We start from the raw sequence: 16,535 nt of genomic DNA, 5'->3' as shown, positions 1-16,535 counted from the left end.
ATAAAAATGCGCAGGAAAATCTGACGTGCATGGCGAACTTCACCGACGATATTTAGGGAGGAATAAACACACATCAAACATAAATGAACCATTTGCCTGTCTCCATAATTGAGAGCATTTTCTCTTCTTATGTCAACACTCTCTCTCTCTCTCTCTCTCTCTCTTTTTTTTTTTTTTTTTTTTTGCTTTTTCGGTCATGTTATGTTTACCTGTCAAAGGCTTGTTACAAACTATGAAACACATCGTGCAGACTTCTGGATGTTAGAAGAAAACGAATACTGCTCATGAATGAGACTAAAGGCAGGAAGGTGTCCTTTAAAACTAAACATGTTAATAGGACCTCCCTGTTTATATCATAGTTTATGATATAGCACGTGTATTTCAGTAATAGCCTGCTGAGGCCACTATACGTGCTGGCCTCATATCAAATGTGAAGGCAGACTGAGTCTATGTTTGACGTTTTTTATATCTAATCTTCCTTTTCAAACATTTAAACAGCAGCGAGTCTGCAGCTGAGGGAATACAAATTCAAATTGTCGGAACAGGTTTGCTCGTTTCTTGGATTCATTTGGTGATTTATTAAATGTATAACTGTTATTCTAATCTGCTGCTGAGTCTCTTACACTTTTCTTTATGCTGTATATTTTCACGTCTCTGGAATAGTTGGCAGTTAGATAGTCAGCTGGGAAACTTTGTGTTAACTCATGGAGCTGAGGATATCGTGGATATGCTGACCTCGCTGCGTGGTGTACAGGGCCGTTTACCCTCATGATTAATATTCACAATAAAAATATTAGCCGAACATCATGAAGTCTGTATGTGTTTCATAGTGTCGAACAACCTTTGTACAGTTAAAGCCAGCAGTTACTACATGACGGAAACACCAACGTTATCTCTTTTATGTGTTTATACACAGGTCACGCTGATTACTGAACAAAAACCCAAAGATCAGATGTTAAACAGATTTATTTGCTCTCTCTCCTCCTTAAACATGTTTTTAATGTTAGTTATAATTCAGAATTGGCGACTGAAACACGTAGGACACATAAGAACATCAGGAAATAAAACATCGATAAATATAACCTCAGTAAAAGAAGTCAGCGGGGGTTACTACAGCTGTGTACCGGGGCCTGCGCTTTGTCGGTGGGATTGCTTGCGAGGCGAGCGGGTCTATCCCACGCTTTGCCGTGAGACTGGGACGACATCTCCGAAATCATCGAAACACTTTTGCAAAGAGGCTGTATCTTGACAAACCGACCAGACACATGAAGATTAAACCACTACATTCTCGGCTAAAAAAATATTAAAACGGTATTTGGTAACACACAAACAGGGTTTTTCAAAGCTCAGTTCTGTTAGCTTCCACATGCCGGTTGTTGTGTGCTAGAAACAATGGCCACCAGGCCAAAGCAATGGTTTTGACTCGATCAGCGTTAACCCCGCCCCCTGAGTTTGATGGGTGAGGCTGACAGATAAAATTATTTCATGATGAGAGCCAGGCGCCAAGACTGCCAAAATGAAATAAATAAATATATCATTAAATAATGAATTAAATGTGTCAATAATTAATTAAATGTGTCAATAATTAATTAAAATGTGAAATACATAAATAATTAATTAAATATGTCAATAATTAATTAATTAAATGTGTCAATAATTAATTAAAACGTGAAATACATAAATAATTAATTAAATGTGTCAATAATTAATTAATTACATATATCATAACTATTTATTTAATTAATTAATTCCAATTTTAATTAATTATTGCCACATTTAATTAATTATTTAATGGTGTATTTAATTAATTCATTATGGCAGTCCTGGCGTTCCATATCTTCTTGGCTGAAGTGGTTATTATTATATTTACATGCTTCCAGCTCCCGTTTTTGCTCGATGACAACTCGTACCTTTCCGCTCCCCTTTTTCTCCCTCCTCGCGCTCACAGACCCATAATGTGTATGGCAGTCCATTCTCCCTGAAACACGGACTACACTGCCCATGATGCTACATTCTTTAGAGCTATGCTTGTAGCATTCTGCCTGTTAGCTTAGCACAACAACAACAACAACAACGAAAAGGCGCTCTCTCACCCAGGAAACACACAGTCGCAGAGAGAGAGAGAGAGCGTTGCCCTGTAACCATGGCAACCGTAACGCTGCCGCCTGGAACAACAGAACGTAGCTGTCAAACAAAACCCAAACAGTCCTGACCCGCGACAAAATGAAACAGGAAAGTACCCCAGTGTATTCCATTTATTTCAACAAAGTAACTGTATTCTGAATACCACCTGTTTAAACGGTAACTGTAACGGAATACAGTTACTCATATTTTGTATTTTAAATACGTAACGGCGGTACATGTATTCCGTTACTCCCCAACACTGGTTGTGTGACAGTATGTTTTGCACTAAGTACTGCAGCAATTTCCTAATGTTGTAAACCTGCTCAACATTTGGCAATAAAACCCTTTCTGATTCTGATTCTGAACCTTGTTGCAGGGGAGCAGCAGCTGTTTGACTTGTTGCTGACTCAACTCCATGTATTTTTATGGCGTTGGTTGTGTTGCTTGTCTCTGTGCTCATTTAGTGTCAGATCCACCAGGCTGGGAAAACTTCGGGTGGTGGTCCAGCTGCTGTGAGACATCGGCAGCGCTGTTTACATGTGGAAAACAGGTGTGCTGTAGTGAACACGGTCTGATCACGCCTGTTTAATCAGCAGATAATTCGGAATGAAACAAAGACACATGTAGGTGTCACCTTCATCGCAGTGATCTGACACTCTGATTGGACCTCTGTAGAGCTGAAGTCCTGGAACTGAAGGGAATCCTGGACTCTGATAAAGATCAGATGGCTCTCTGGCTATTAGCTTCACCAATGTCTTCAGGTTTCAGTCTCCTGGAGTATGTTTCCCAGAGTACCTCACCTTTCTTCTGTGCTCTAACATCAGCAGATCTCCAAGTTTCTTCCTCAGGTGGAGTTACTGTTAGTGAGTAGATTAAAGTCTGCCAGGCTGAACATGCAGTGGGTTTATAAAATATGATGTTTTGTTCTGGTTCTGACCTTTTCCCCTTGCTTCTGTCTCTGAGAGGAAGATGGATGTACTGATGGAGTCACAGCTGTATCCCATCTGAGGAAGGCAGAGGAGGATGACGAAGAGGTGAGGCAGAGGATGATGGAGAGAGAAAACGTCCGACTTCTCTGCCGAGTCTGTCTGCGAGGTGAAGGATGGAGGGAGCGGGTGAAGGGATCATTCCCTCGCCAACGAGCCTCAGCGAGGCTGGAAAAATGAGCGCTGTCCCGGGAAACTCCTCCGCTGAGCTCGGATCGGCCACCCCCGGCTCGTTACTCAGATCGGCTATTCAGCCAGACCGAATGAAAAATAGTCCCATAAAATCCAGATGGCTGAGAGTGCCAGCAGAGAACAGGAGAAAGTTTGACAGATTTGATTTAAACTTATGTTAAAAAAGAATCTTTTTGTTATTGAGAGACTTTGATCTGGGCTCGCTTTAAAAAGAGAACTTTTTTGGTTTACCTCCGATGACACACAGAGATCTCTTTGAAACCTTGAGCCAAAGAAGAAGACACCTCTTCCCGTGTAATGTGTTGCTCCTGAGATGTCCCAACAGGGCCTCTGTACATGCTACATACAGTTTCAAACTTCCTCCTCCTTCGCTCTCTGAGCTCACCATGTATTTTAGTTCCAGCTCATTGGCCACTGTAATGACCCGTCCTCGCTGCCGTCTTTGCTTGGCTGCTGCTCGTTTGTAAATGTTGTTCCTGTCAGCCGCTCTGGTCTGCCTGCTATTGATCTTCCTGCTCGTTTGGACCTGCTTACTAATCAGCGTCGCACATTACAGACGCACAGAACTGATTAGTGAGTTCACCACCACACACAGAGCAGCTTGCTTTAATCAGCTGTTTCAAGTGTGCTCGCTGTTTCTGGATTAATTCTGTGATGACGCAAAAACAAATGATTCTCAAAGCAAACAGCTGATGTGGACCTGCTGAAGCCAGTTGTTTCACATGTGAAGTGGATTTTCTCTGCCCTGACTCTGATGTTTCAGATTTACTTCAGTTTGAACTCCTCAGTGAGTTTTGCTTATCTCAGCCATATACTGAGGTGAGATCCTGAAACGAAACAAGCAGAACTACTAATCATTCGATCATTCATGAATCGTTTCTCTTACGCTAAAATCCCAACTACCACAGAGGCCAAGCAGCTCTGATGGATGGATGAATGATGATGGGTGGATGGATGATGGGTGGATGGATGATGGATGGCTGAATGGATGATGACGGATGGATGGATGATGGGTGAATGGATGATGGATGGATGATGCATGGATAATGGATGGATGATGATGGGTGGATGGATGATGGGTGGATGATGGATGGATGGATGATGCATGGATAATGGATGGATGATGATGGGTGGATGGATGATGGGTAGATGATGGATGATGACGGATGGATGGATGATGGGTGGATGGGTGATGAATGGATGATGCATGGATAATGGATGGATGGATGATGATGGATGGATGGATGAATGATGATGGATGGATGATGGATGATGATGGATGGATGATGGGTGGATGGATGATGGATGGCTGAATGGATGATTAGGGATGGATGGATGATGGGTGGATGGATGGATGATGGGTAGATGGATGGATGGATGCATGAATAATGGATGGATGATGATGGGTGGATGATGGATGGATGGATGATGGATGGATGATGGGTGGATGGATGATGGATGGCTGAATGGATGATGACGGATGGATGGATGATGGGTGGCTGAATGGATGATGACGGATGGATGGATGATTATGGATGGATGATGGATGGATGATGCATGGATAATGGATGGATGATGATGGGTGGATGATGGATGATGGATGGCTGAATGGATGATGACGGATGGATGGATGATGGATGGATGATGCATGGATAATGGATGGATGATGATGGATGGATGGATGATGGGTGGATGATGGATAGATGACGGATGGCTGAATGGATGATGACGGATGGATGGATGATGGATGGATGATGGACGGATGATGCGTGGATAATGGATGGATGATGATGGGTGGATGATGGATGGATGATGGATGGATGATGATGGGTGGATGGATGATGGATGGCTGAATGGATGATGACGGATGGATGGATGATGGATGGATGATGGGTGGATGGATAAAGGATGGATGACGGATGGATGATGGATGGCTGAATGGATGATGACGGATGGATGGATGATGGTGGATGGATGATGGGTGGATGATGATGGATGGATGATGGGTGGATGATGGATTGATGATAGGTGGATGGATGATGGGTGGATGATGGATGGATGATGGATGGCTGAATGGATGGATGATGATGGATGGATGGATTAATGATGATGGATGCATGATGGATGATGATGGATGGATGGATGATGGTGGATGGATGATGGATGGCTGAATGGATGATGACGGGTGGATGGATGATGGGTGGATGATGGGTGGATGGATGGATGATGCATGGATAATGGATGGATGATGATGGGTGGATGATGGGTGGATGGATGATGGATGGATGATGGATGGCTGAATGGATGGATGTTGATGGATGGATGAATGATGATGGATGGATGATGGGTGGATGGATGATCGGTGGATGGATGATGCATGGATAATGGATGGATGATGATGGATGGATGATGGGTGGATGGATGATGGGTGGATGGATGAATGATGATGGATGGATGATGATGGATGGATGATGGATGGATGATGATGGATGGATAATGGGTGGATGGATCAATGATGATGGATGGATGATGGATGGATGATGATGGATGGATAATGGATGGATGGATGAATGATGATGGATGGATGATGGGTGGGTGGATGATGACAGATGGATGGATGGATGTGTGTCATGTGGTAAAATATGTTTGTCTCACAGGTTTTTTGCTGTCGCATTTCGTGATGATGTCAGTGTGCGTCTGTGTGTCAGGCTGCTGCAGGGTGATGACCACACTGTTTTCTCACTTGTGCAGTCAGGACTGTGGATAGTAAAACATGAAGAGAAACAGCTCAGGGTTCAGGTGTGTGAATAATACACACGCCTTTCCTCAAACCTGAACTGGTGTGATAAAAGACACACCAGTTTGACTCCACAGTGAGCTGTGGCTGAATTGAAAAAAACTGACAGCTCAGATGTTTGTTGTTAGGAGGTAAAGACGTACATCGTTAACTAACTGTTTTTGTGGTGAATAGAAAAGTCTCTCCCTGATCTCTGCTTGTCTTCACGAGCAGGACAGCTAATGTTTCTACCTGAGCTACCGAGAGCTACCTGCAGGCTAACCCACCTCCCCCCGTCCTTGGTGTCACCTCACTCTGACGTTAGCTGTGACCACGATGATGGCCTTGTAATTGGTTTCCATTAGAGCGCTCTCTTCCATCCTTCCCATCAGGCTGCGCAGGAGGGGGCGTGCCCTCAATTGTCCGCAGACAGAAATGCTCGCGCCCAGCCGCCTGATAACCTCGGACAGAGGAGGGGGAGGGTCAGAGTTATAATGAGGACCGTCCAGTGTAACGAGGACATCGTGCTCTGACTACACACACACACACACACACACACACACACACACACACACACACACACACACACACACACACACACACACACACACACACACACACACACACACACACACCTTCTAACATGAGGGAGAAAACGCTGACCTGCTCGAGTGCCTGTGTTCCTCCAGTCTGACCTCTGACCTCAGTGTGCCGGCCTCTCAGGGAGACGTTAGCTGCAGATCAGAACATGGTCTCCAGCAGCGTTATGTAAGAGTTTAAAGTGAAATGCTGTTGTCTCTGTGTGATGGAGGACCTGAGTGTCACACACGAAACCCAGCACGTTAGAGCAAAGCTTCCATCAGCTGCTGGAGATGGCGCTCCAGCACATGATACCCAACCTTCAGCTTCACCTCCCACCGTGAGACTGAACCGGCTCCAGTGCTGGCTTTCAGCAGTGCCACTGTGACCTGCTGTTCACCTGTGAGCCCGCCCCCTTTCTCCATGTGCAGATGACACAGGCCTGTGTTTATCAGCTGTGAGTCACACTTAGCGAGCCAATGAACATCAGTTACCTGAAAAACAACAAGACCTCAGCAGGAATTAGAAAAGTTTACCATGCTTCCTGCAGGAGCTGTTCTGAAACCCAGGATGAACATATTAGACAAGAAACCTTTGTCATACCACCAATGTCAAATTCTAGATAGATACAAGCTTTTACATTTTATTAATTTCAAAATATTTAAATCTGCCTGTCTAATCTATAAGGTGGTCTGGCGCCTCCACCAATGAGTGATCTTATTAAACAAAAGTCTAGCAGTATTACTGGGTCTTGATTGACTTAAGCCACGGTGAGAGGTGATTGTGAATTGGCATTTAGAGGGACCACCTTTTCACAGAATGCTCTGTCATATCAGGGAGCTTCTGGAATAGTCTTCCACTGCCAGTGAGGGAAAGCACAAGTCTCCCTCTATTTTTAGGAGTCATTTAAAAGGGTGGCTGATGGACACACAAGCATGTGATCATGTCTAATTAATCTTGATTATATATTGGACGTGAAATAGAATTACAAAAAGGGAAACAGTTATTGGTGCAATGGGTCAGTGCAATATCAGGGCATGTGCAATATATAATTGATGTGTTTCTGTTATTGTTTGCTATGTTGTCCATTTGTTTTTGTCATTGTTTGTTCTAATATGATGTGATAACTGTTTCTCTATATAAATGGTCTGTAAATACTGTCTCTGTGTGTTCTTTACTAACTTGTGTGCAACACCAACCTGTCAGAGGGTTTTCAGATGGAAATTAGCTGAAGGCTATAATCTGGCATATTTACATTTGTGAAAATGTTAATTATTATGTATTGTCCCTCTTTCTAAATACATAGATAAATATTTAAAAAAAATGCCTAAAGATGAGGTTTGGAGGCGGAGTCTGACACACCTGGTTCTGAGATTATTGCTGTTGACCTCTCGGTGGCAGGACTGCACATATCTGCAGGTTTTAGAAGGTTAGATGAGATTTAGTGACATAAAAGAGCGCATTTGTGCTGCAGTGCGAGGGAATGAGAACATTTAATGACCTGTTGGACGTTATTACACACCTGTGGCTGTGCTAACATAATCACTCTACTGTGTTGTGCGGAGCATCAACAAATTAGATTTCTGTTCACATTAGCCGGCACTGCTGGGACGTTTAAAGTCATAATGCACATTAATATTCAGCCGTCACCAGTGGGATAAAAAGACTCATGCATGAGTTCAAATGCGACCTTCTGGGTGATGATGAGGAGAAGGATGAGGATGAGGAGCAGGAGCAGGAGCAGGAGGAGGGGGGTCAGGCCAATGCAGGCAGCTGACGGGCGAGGCTGTGGACAGATGAAGTCTGTGAAGTGTCGGGGGATTTGGGGCTGCAGCTGTTTGTGATCAGACTGACTGACAGATGGTGTCTTACGTAAGCCTGCTGAGGCTCCCCTCTCCTCTCCAGATGTGTCTCTGCTTTGGTCCCTGGCTCTGTCCAGATGTGGAGGAATCCTCTGGCAGTTGAGCTCAAATGCTCCTACGTAACGCGGGAACTCCTTGGTGCTGCAGTAGGACCACGTGAGTCTGACCTGGTCAGGGTTCAGCTTTGTTTGGGACCATGTGACTTTGGCAAGTGCAGCAAGGTGAAAAAGAAGTGACTGAAAATGAAACGTCTGCAGCTGGAGACGTGGAGTGCAGGACAGATAGGCGCCTCTGTGTGTTTCACATGCAGCTCTTCCTCGTCCAGCAGGATCTGTTACCAAAACATCCTAGAAGGAGGAGGTGTTGTCCAAAAACTCTCTGCAAGGTGAGGAGGAACAAACACGAGGAGACACTGATGAATAATATCACAGGAGAGCATCAGGAACCAGAAACAGAAGGCAGAACATGGCCACTGGCCTGCACATTGAAGCTACACAGCTAGGGTGATGCTGTCCTACACATGTCTGATTGGTCAGCAGGCGATGATTTCATACGTGCTGATCTCTAACCTGGAACTCAGCATCAGTTACCAAGGCGATGATCAGAGGAAATCCTGCGTCCTGCTGCAGGATTTAGGAACAAAAACGTGAATCCAGAACTAAGAAACAAAATCAGAGATGAGTTTGTGAACATTTAAACAGCAATTTTAGGATTCAGGTGACTGATGATGCTCCTCACACCTGGATTAAAGGCACCTCTGACCACAGCTGTTAAACATCTGGAACTGAGATTCTATTGTGGTTTAATGGCTGTATTGAAACTCTCCAGCTGAGAGATTTAGTGGAGCTCGCCAGCATCATCACAAGCTCAGCCCACAGACTGGTGTCTGAGGAGGGCGTCACCTCAGAGCTCAGTCCAGCAGACAGGAGCTCCTGCAGGTCAGTGCAGGCAGGTAGAAGAGCTGCTTGGAGGCTGGAGGTGGTGTTTGAGAGTGTTGGTCTTCACTCTGCTCTAAGCCTGAGCTGTGGTATTTTTAAACCCTCATTACTTCAGCATAATCATTAAGTTTTATGTCTGTACATCAGTGAGAAGCACACCGCTCACATATTTTCCTCTCCTGAGCAAACGGCTCGTTTTCCTGACGTGTTGATCACAGTTTTTCATCATTTTCTAATATCACGCTTCAGTGTTAAAGGCCTGCATGGGAGCATAACGAGCTCCCTCCTCAGACTCAAAGAAGCCGCCAAGGGAGCCGAGAGTGGCAAAGCACTGCTTCAGGGCCAATTAAGATGAGTGAAGTCTGTGTTTCCAGGTCCTCAGGAGAGTGATGGAGCTTTATCCACGCCACCCGCCATGTTTGGAGGAGGAAACTGAGTGCCCTCTGGAGGCCGGTGACACAGCAGATACTTTGATCCTCTCGCCATCGACTGCAGCGTGAAGCAGAAACACAGCAGAGGTGCTTCCTGTTAGAGACTGAAGCCCTCCAGCCAGAAGCTTGTGGCTGAAAGCTTGTGGGGTCGTAAGTCTGTGACGTCTTCATGAAGGATTCAGGAAACGCTGACGAGGTTTCATCTTCCTGCTTTTACCGTAAAGGTAAAAGCAGGAAGATGAAACCTCGTCTGCAGACAAGTATGTTCATCAACTCAATGACACACCAACCACCCACCACTCCCTGCTCACACAGGTGTACTGAGTGACTGACACAAATAATCATAACAACAGTATTTACTTTACGATATAACTATATGATAGAAATCAAAAATATTAACATTTAATGATAACAACAACATTTCAGATAAAGGGGAAAGAAATCATCACCAAAAAATAAAAATTAAAAGTTTTTGATTAAAATATTTAGAATGAAGTTAGAATTTGAAAAAAAGAAAAAATAACATCAAAAGATTTTAAAAATCAAGTTTATGAGAATAAATATATAAGAAAAGAAAAAAATATGAAGCAATAAAAACGTAGAAGAAGAAGATCAGAAAATAATAATAAGGCAACACTCTGAAATACTGAATAATAAAAATATCCCTCAAAATTTAGCAAAATAATAAATATTAGAAAACATGGTGTTTAATATAAGATAATTTTTTAAAATGCTTAATAATAAAAGCAATTAACTGAAAGCCAAAATGATTAGAAACGAATGTTAGCAACAAAATTTTAAGCCATTAAACAAAACGATAAATGAAATAAAAAGCCGCGTCTTTACAGTAACAGCGAGTCACAGGTTCAACTTTACTCAAAGTTGCTGTGTGAGGAAAAACACTAATTCAGAGATAAAATATCAAATCCCCGATTAAACATGTGAACAAATGAATGATTTGATAAAAACTACATGAATGTAGAATTTGTAAATGATAAAAAAAACAAACCCAAACGTTTATTTTATTATTTAGCTTAATTTTGCCTGAGAAGGGGAGCACACCTGGACAGGTGAGCAGGCTGTCACCTCTGCAGCCAATAGAAGGGGACTAAGAGCACATTACCTGCATGTGTGTTTTGTGGACTGTTGGAGGAAGCTGGAAAACAAATGCCGTAACAGGGAGAACATGCAGACTCCACACAGAAGCTGTTACTCCACGTGAGTGATGAAGACGGAGGAAAATTATGGCGTTATTTTGTGCCTGTCTTCTGAGCGCGTGTAAACAAAAAATGCAAGCGCAAATGTTGCATTTTGAGGAGAAAATTATTTTGAGCAAAGAAAAGTTTAATTTGAGAGAACAAAATGCATTGCTGCGTGAAAGAAATGTATTTCAGTGTTTGCTATTATCCATATACACACACACAACAACAACCCCTCTCGCTCAAATCTCTGCTCTGTGTGCTGACAGACATCTGCGGACCTGCTCTCAATGTGTGGTTCGCGCTCACATCTCTGCTCCTTGCACGCTTAACTCTCTGTACACAGTTATAAGTGTGCCACAAAACGAAACAATCACATACTTGGATGCCAATATTCGAATCGGCTGTTCCTGTTCCAGGAGCACGGTCCAGAATATAGCTAAATCCATTTTCGGTTAGTATGTTAAATTTTTTTTTTTTTAATATATATAATTAAGACCAGTGTTTGTTTTAATCTAGTTTAAACCAAACCACTCCACTGGATTTAACTACATTCTGGACCGTGTTTCCGGAATGCAGTAGCTAGCCAGCTGATTGGATACCGTAACAGCCAATCAGAATATTGACATCCAAGTCTGTGATTGGTTGGTTTTGTGGCACACTTTTTTTTCCCCCCCATACTTTAATTAAATTTATGCACATATTACAATCTCTCGTTGGGAGACAACATTAGTGCAACAACATCTTGAAAAGGTTGAATAAGAAACCAAACGAAATAGAAAAAAAAAACAAAAAAACCCCCCAAAAAAACAAAAACAAAAAAAAACACATATATACATATACATAAATATATGAAGGCCATTTTTATGAGATATAACAGTTTCCTTTCTGCGAACACTTTAACATACATGTGGCTTACTTAGTACACCAAAAACACAATCATTAAAAGGATAGAGATTGAGTCCCATTGTCGCATATCATTGTGGCACACTTATAATGGTGTACAGAGAGTTGAGCGCACGGAGCAGAGATGTTATAGTTGTGAGTGTCACTACCCGGGGAGGCACCAAGATGGCGGCTTGAACAGTCGTGTTTTTTCAGGAGCTCCGAAAGACCGCAAAATTTACTAAGTAACTTTATTCTCTTTCCACTCGAACTATAACTATGGATTCCCAAAAGGTTATTAAGAATGCAAAGCTGCAATTTGTGCCGTCAAACCCCATTGTTAAGACGTCGTCGCATGCTAAAGTCAGTGACCATGGCTATGCTAGCACTGAAGCTGCCAACGTGGGCTTAAACAAGCGAGAACGGGGAACAGACTCGGCGCCGCCAACTCCTTCAAAACAACCGCCAGAGGAGAAAAGAACAAAATCTTCAGAGAAGGAAGATGATATCTCCAATAAAACTATTTTTGAAGCCATTATGGGACTTGACAAAAAATTTGAAGCACAACTGGAGGATATCAAGGAACAAAACAAACAAAGTGCAGCTATGGTTGCCAGCTTGGCTAAGGCTGTAGAGTTTAATGCTGCAGAGATAGTTGATTGCAAACTGAAAGTTGTTAAACTGGCAAATGCGAATGAACAGCTGCTTAAAGAAAATGAAGACTTGAAAAGAAGAGTGAGAGAACAAGAGCGCTACCGAATGAGGTGGTGCCTAAAACTGAAAGGGGTGAAGGAAGACAAAGATGAAAACATTAGAGTGAAGGTTTTGCAAACGCTTCAGAAGATTGCCCCTGACTTGAACTTAGAAGAGGCCGTTGATATTGTCCACCGCTTAGGGAAACGAGTTGATGGCAGAAACAGAAACATCATTATTCTATTTACACAGAGGCGAATTAAAGAAGAATTGTGGAGGCGCACCAAAGACTCTTCAACCTGCAAGCAAGAAAGCATCGGCTTCGCGGAGATGTTGCCGCAGGAGGACATACAAGATCGACAGCGCCTATGGCCTCTGGTGGAGGAAGCAAGACGTGCGGGTAAACGGGCCTACTTTCGTGGTCCACATGCCTTCATTGATGGACGCAAAGTTGAGGAAAGACAGGAGAACTAAAAATGACAAAAACTGAAATAGTGGAAACTTGTTCGCGGTCTGAGGAGCTCAGCATTTAGTACTTTTTTTTTTCTTCTTTTTCTCACGTGGTGAGTGATATTCTGTCTATAGTTCATGTTGAATGTTAACATTTGTTTTGGTTCTTTAAATGTTAGGGGTTTAAGAGAATCTGTTAAAAGAAAAGCCTTATTTTTGTACTGCAAAGGTAAAAAATCAAACTGTATTTTTCTACAAGAGACTCATTCATCTGATAGTGATGTATCTTTTTGGTCAAACCAATGGGGTAGCAAAATCCTGTTTAGCCATGGCTCAATGAGGTCGGGGGGTGTAGCAATTTTATTCAATAACTTTCCCGGGGATCTTGTAATACAACGAACTGACTTGAATGGTCATTGGTTGATTGCTGTAATGAGAGTTGAAAGTTTGTTTTTCATTTTAGTCAACGTTTATGGATATAACAATGAAAGTCAGAATAAAATTATGTTAGAAGATATAACTTCAAATATTTTTGAACTTAAAGGTCGATACCCTACAGAATACATTTTAATGGGTGGTGATTGGAATATGACTCCTGATGAATGGACTGATAGATGGCCCTCAAGGACAGGTAGACCACAAAAAAATAACCTAATTATAGAATTTTTGATTAATAACAACTTGACAGATATTTGGAGAGTAAGAAATCCAGAAATTAAGAGCTTTTCCTGGTTTAAACCAAATGGAGCTTGTAAATCTAGAATAGACTATTGGCTAGGAAGTGACATCATTCTTAGCCACACTGTAAAAGTTGCAATGTCAAATGCACCTCTATCTGATCATTGCTTTATTGAACTGTGCTTAGAATCGGAAATTAGACAATCAAATAAAAGAACTTATTGGAAGTTCAATGCCAAACTTTTACAAAATGAAGACTACTGCAACATAGTCAAAAAAATTATAAAAGATATTATGGCTGATCATCTAATTGTAGGATATATCAATAAATGGGAATTCATTAAATTCAAAATTAGAGAATTTAGTATTCAATTCAGTAAAAACATAAGTCAAAAGCAAAGAGAATATGAATGTAAATTATTCCAAGAAATTACTTATTGCTGTAGTAAAGATGATCTAAATACCCAAGAAAGGAGTAAACTTATGGAGTTGCAAACTAAATTAGATCAGCTCTACCTAAATAAAGCAGAAGGAGCTTTTGTGCGTTCACGGGCCAAGTGGATTGAGGAGGGGGAAAGAAATTCTTCATATTTTTTTAATTTAGAAAAGAGCAGACAGAAAAGAAATTTTATATCTTCTCTGTTAATTGATGGCATTGAATGTGACGACCCTAAAATTTTGGAGAATGAAACTTATACATTCTATTCCAATTTATACTCCTCACAGTTCTCCCAAGCAGATTGTGATGTCTTTTTTGATCAAATAGATAATCTGATCCCTAAAATTGATGAATCATTTAAGGAATTATGTGAATCTGACTTCAGAATTGAAGAGTTAGATGCATCTGTTAAGAAAATGGCACTTAATAAATCCCCTGGTCCAGATGGGCTTACAGTTAATTTCTTCCAATTTTTTTGGGAAGACTTACGGGAAATTTTATTCAAAGCTATACTGGCCAGTATTGAAAAGGGAGAATTGATGTCTAGCATGAAACAAGGATTAATTACATTAATTCCTAAACCAAACAAAGATAAACGACAATTGGATAACTTAAGGCCCATAACTTTATTAAATACAGATTATAAAATTTTCTCTAGCTCAGTTGCAACAAGGCTCAAACAAGGGGTTTCAAGTATAATTAGTGAGACACAATCAGGGTTTTTGAAAGACAGGAACATTCATAATAATATCAGATTGGTTTTAGACTTACTGGACTACAATGATCTGATTAGTGATGACAGTTTTATTCTTTTCTTGGACTTTTATAAAGCTTTCGATTCAGTAGAACATCCTTTTATTTTAGAAACACTAACTCGATTTGGATTTGGGGATAAATTTAGGAAGATAATAGATATACTGTATAATGATATAAATAGCTCTGTGTCATTAGGCTATGGCACTGGTAAAAGATTTAGCGTCAAAAGAGGAATTAGGCAAGGGTGTGGAAGCTCTCCGTTGTTGTTCATAATGGTTGTGGAGATGCTCGCAATTCTAATTAAAAACAGCAGCGTTGCCGGAATTGAGATTATGGACAATTCTTTAATAATTAGTCAACTTGCGGATGACACTACTCTTTTCTTAAAAAATGAACATCAGATTCCCCTGGTAAAACAAATAATCACTACATTCTCAAAAGCTTCAGGCTTAAAGTTAAATTTAAATAAATGTGAATTATTGGCATTAAAGGAGTGTAATTCACAATTACTGTACGATATAAAGGTGAAGAAGGAGGTAAAATATTTGGGCATCACAATTTCAAAAGATCACAAAGTCTTAGAAAAAGTAAATATTTTAGATAATGTTGACAAATGTAAGACAATCCTAAATAAGTGGTTACAAAGAGACATCACAATTTTTGGAAGAATATTATTAACCAAAATGGATAGTTTATCTAGATTTATATATCCAGCTTACTCTCTATCAATATCGAATAAAGTTATTAAAACAATTAATAGCTTGAATTTTAATTTTATTTGGAGGAATAAGTGCCATTATATATCTAAAGATGATTTGGTTAAACCATACATTGAAGGCGGTGGAAACACAATTGATTTTGACATAATGAATGGTGTTTTGAAACTTAAATGGTTAAAATCCTTCCTAAATAATCCACACTCCATTTGGTTTTTTATACCAAGTAAGGTCTTTAACACACTAGGGGGTATCGACTTTCTCCTAAAGTGTGACTTTGAAATTACTAAGCTACCTGCTAAACTCTCTGAATTCCATAAACAGGTCCTTCTTTATTGGAAAATGTTATTTAAACATAATTTCACTCCACATAATAGCCCAATTTGGAACAATAGATATATACTGATGAACAGAAAATCTATTTTTATTCAAGATTGGTTATCAAAAGGTGTTTGGGCAATTGCCCATTTTGTAGATGAGGAAGGACATGTTCTAGGACATCAAGATTTTTGCCAAAAGTTTAATATCCAATGTTCTAAAAGTAAATTTAATCGGGTTATAAAATCCATTCCATTGTCACTTAAAAACATAGTTGTAAATGATATAATATATTCTGACATCTCCCCCAAGTTAAGGCAATTATATATAGATGGTATTCGATTTTGTGATGTTAAATGCAACAATAAGTTTCTTAGATCTTCATTAAGGAGTCTTTATTCTCCAAATTTACTTAGACGTAATTACATATTAAAAGATTTCCAAAGGGAAGAAATTGAAAAAATAAGAACTGATTATATCACCTTCCCTATCCCTCCTAAAGGGAAAGAAGTC

At 40.8% G+C, this 16,535-nt stretch overlaps 1 long non-coding RNA gene across 3 annotated transcripts in view; it reads right to left on the bottom strand.

Annotated features, from left to right (window-relative positions):
- Window positions 1–1,560: 1,560 nt before the first annotated feature.
- LOC308399308 overlaps window positions 1,561–16,535 on the bottom strand; it is a 33,871-nt gene continuing 18,896 nt past the window's right edge. Inside the window, exons 3-5 of one of the 3 annotated variants that reach the window (XR_013972119.1) lie at window positions 6,388–8,897; window positions 5,958–6,059; window positions 1,561–4,129 (exon numbers count right to left, since the gene is read on the bottom strand). This is a non-coding gene — a long non-coding RNA (uncharacterized lncRNA). The remainder of the gene's footprint in view (window positions 4,130–5,957; window positions 6,060–6,387; window positions 8,898–16,535) is intronic. The other 2 variants (XR_013972120.1, XR_013972121.1) reach the window with 2 other exon arrangements.

The sequence above is a fragment of the Rhamphochromis sp. 'chilingali' genome (assembly GCF_963969265.1).
Source record: "Rhamphochromis sp. 'chilingali' genome assembly, chromosome: 7".
NCBI classification, from domain to species: Eukaryota; Metazoa; Chordata; class Actinopteri; order Cichliformes; family Cichlidae; genus Rhamphochromis; species Rhamphochromis sp. 'chilingali'.
The sequence above is the reverse complement of the archived record's forward strand: the minus strand, read 5'-3'. Positions and strand labels throughout refer to the sequence as shown.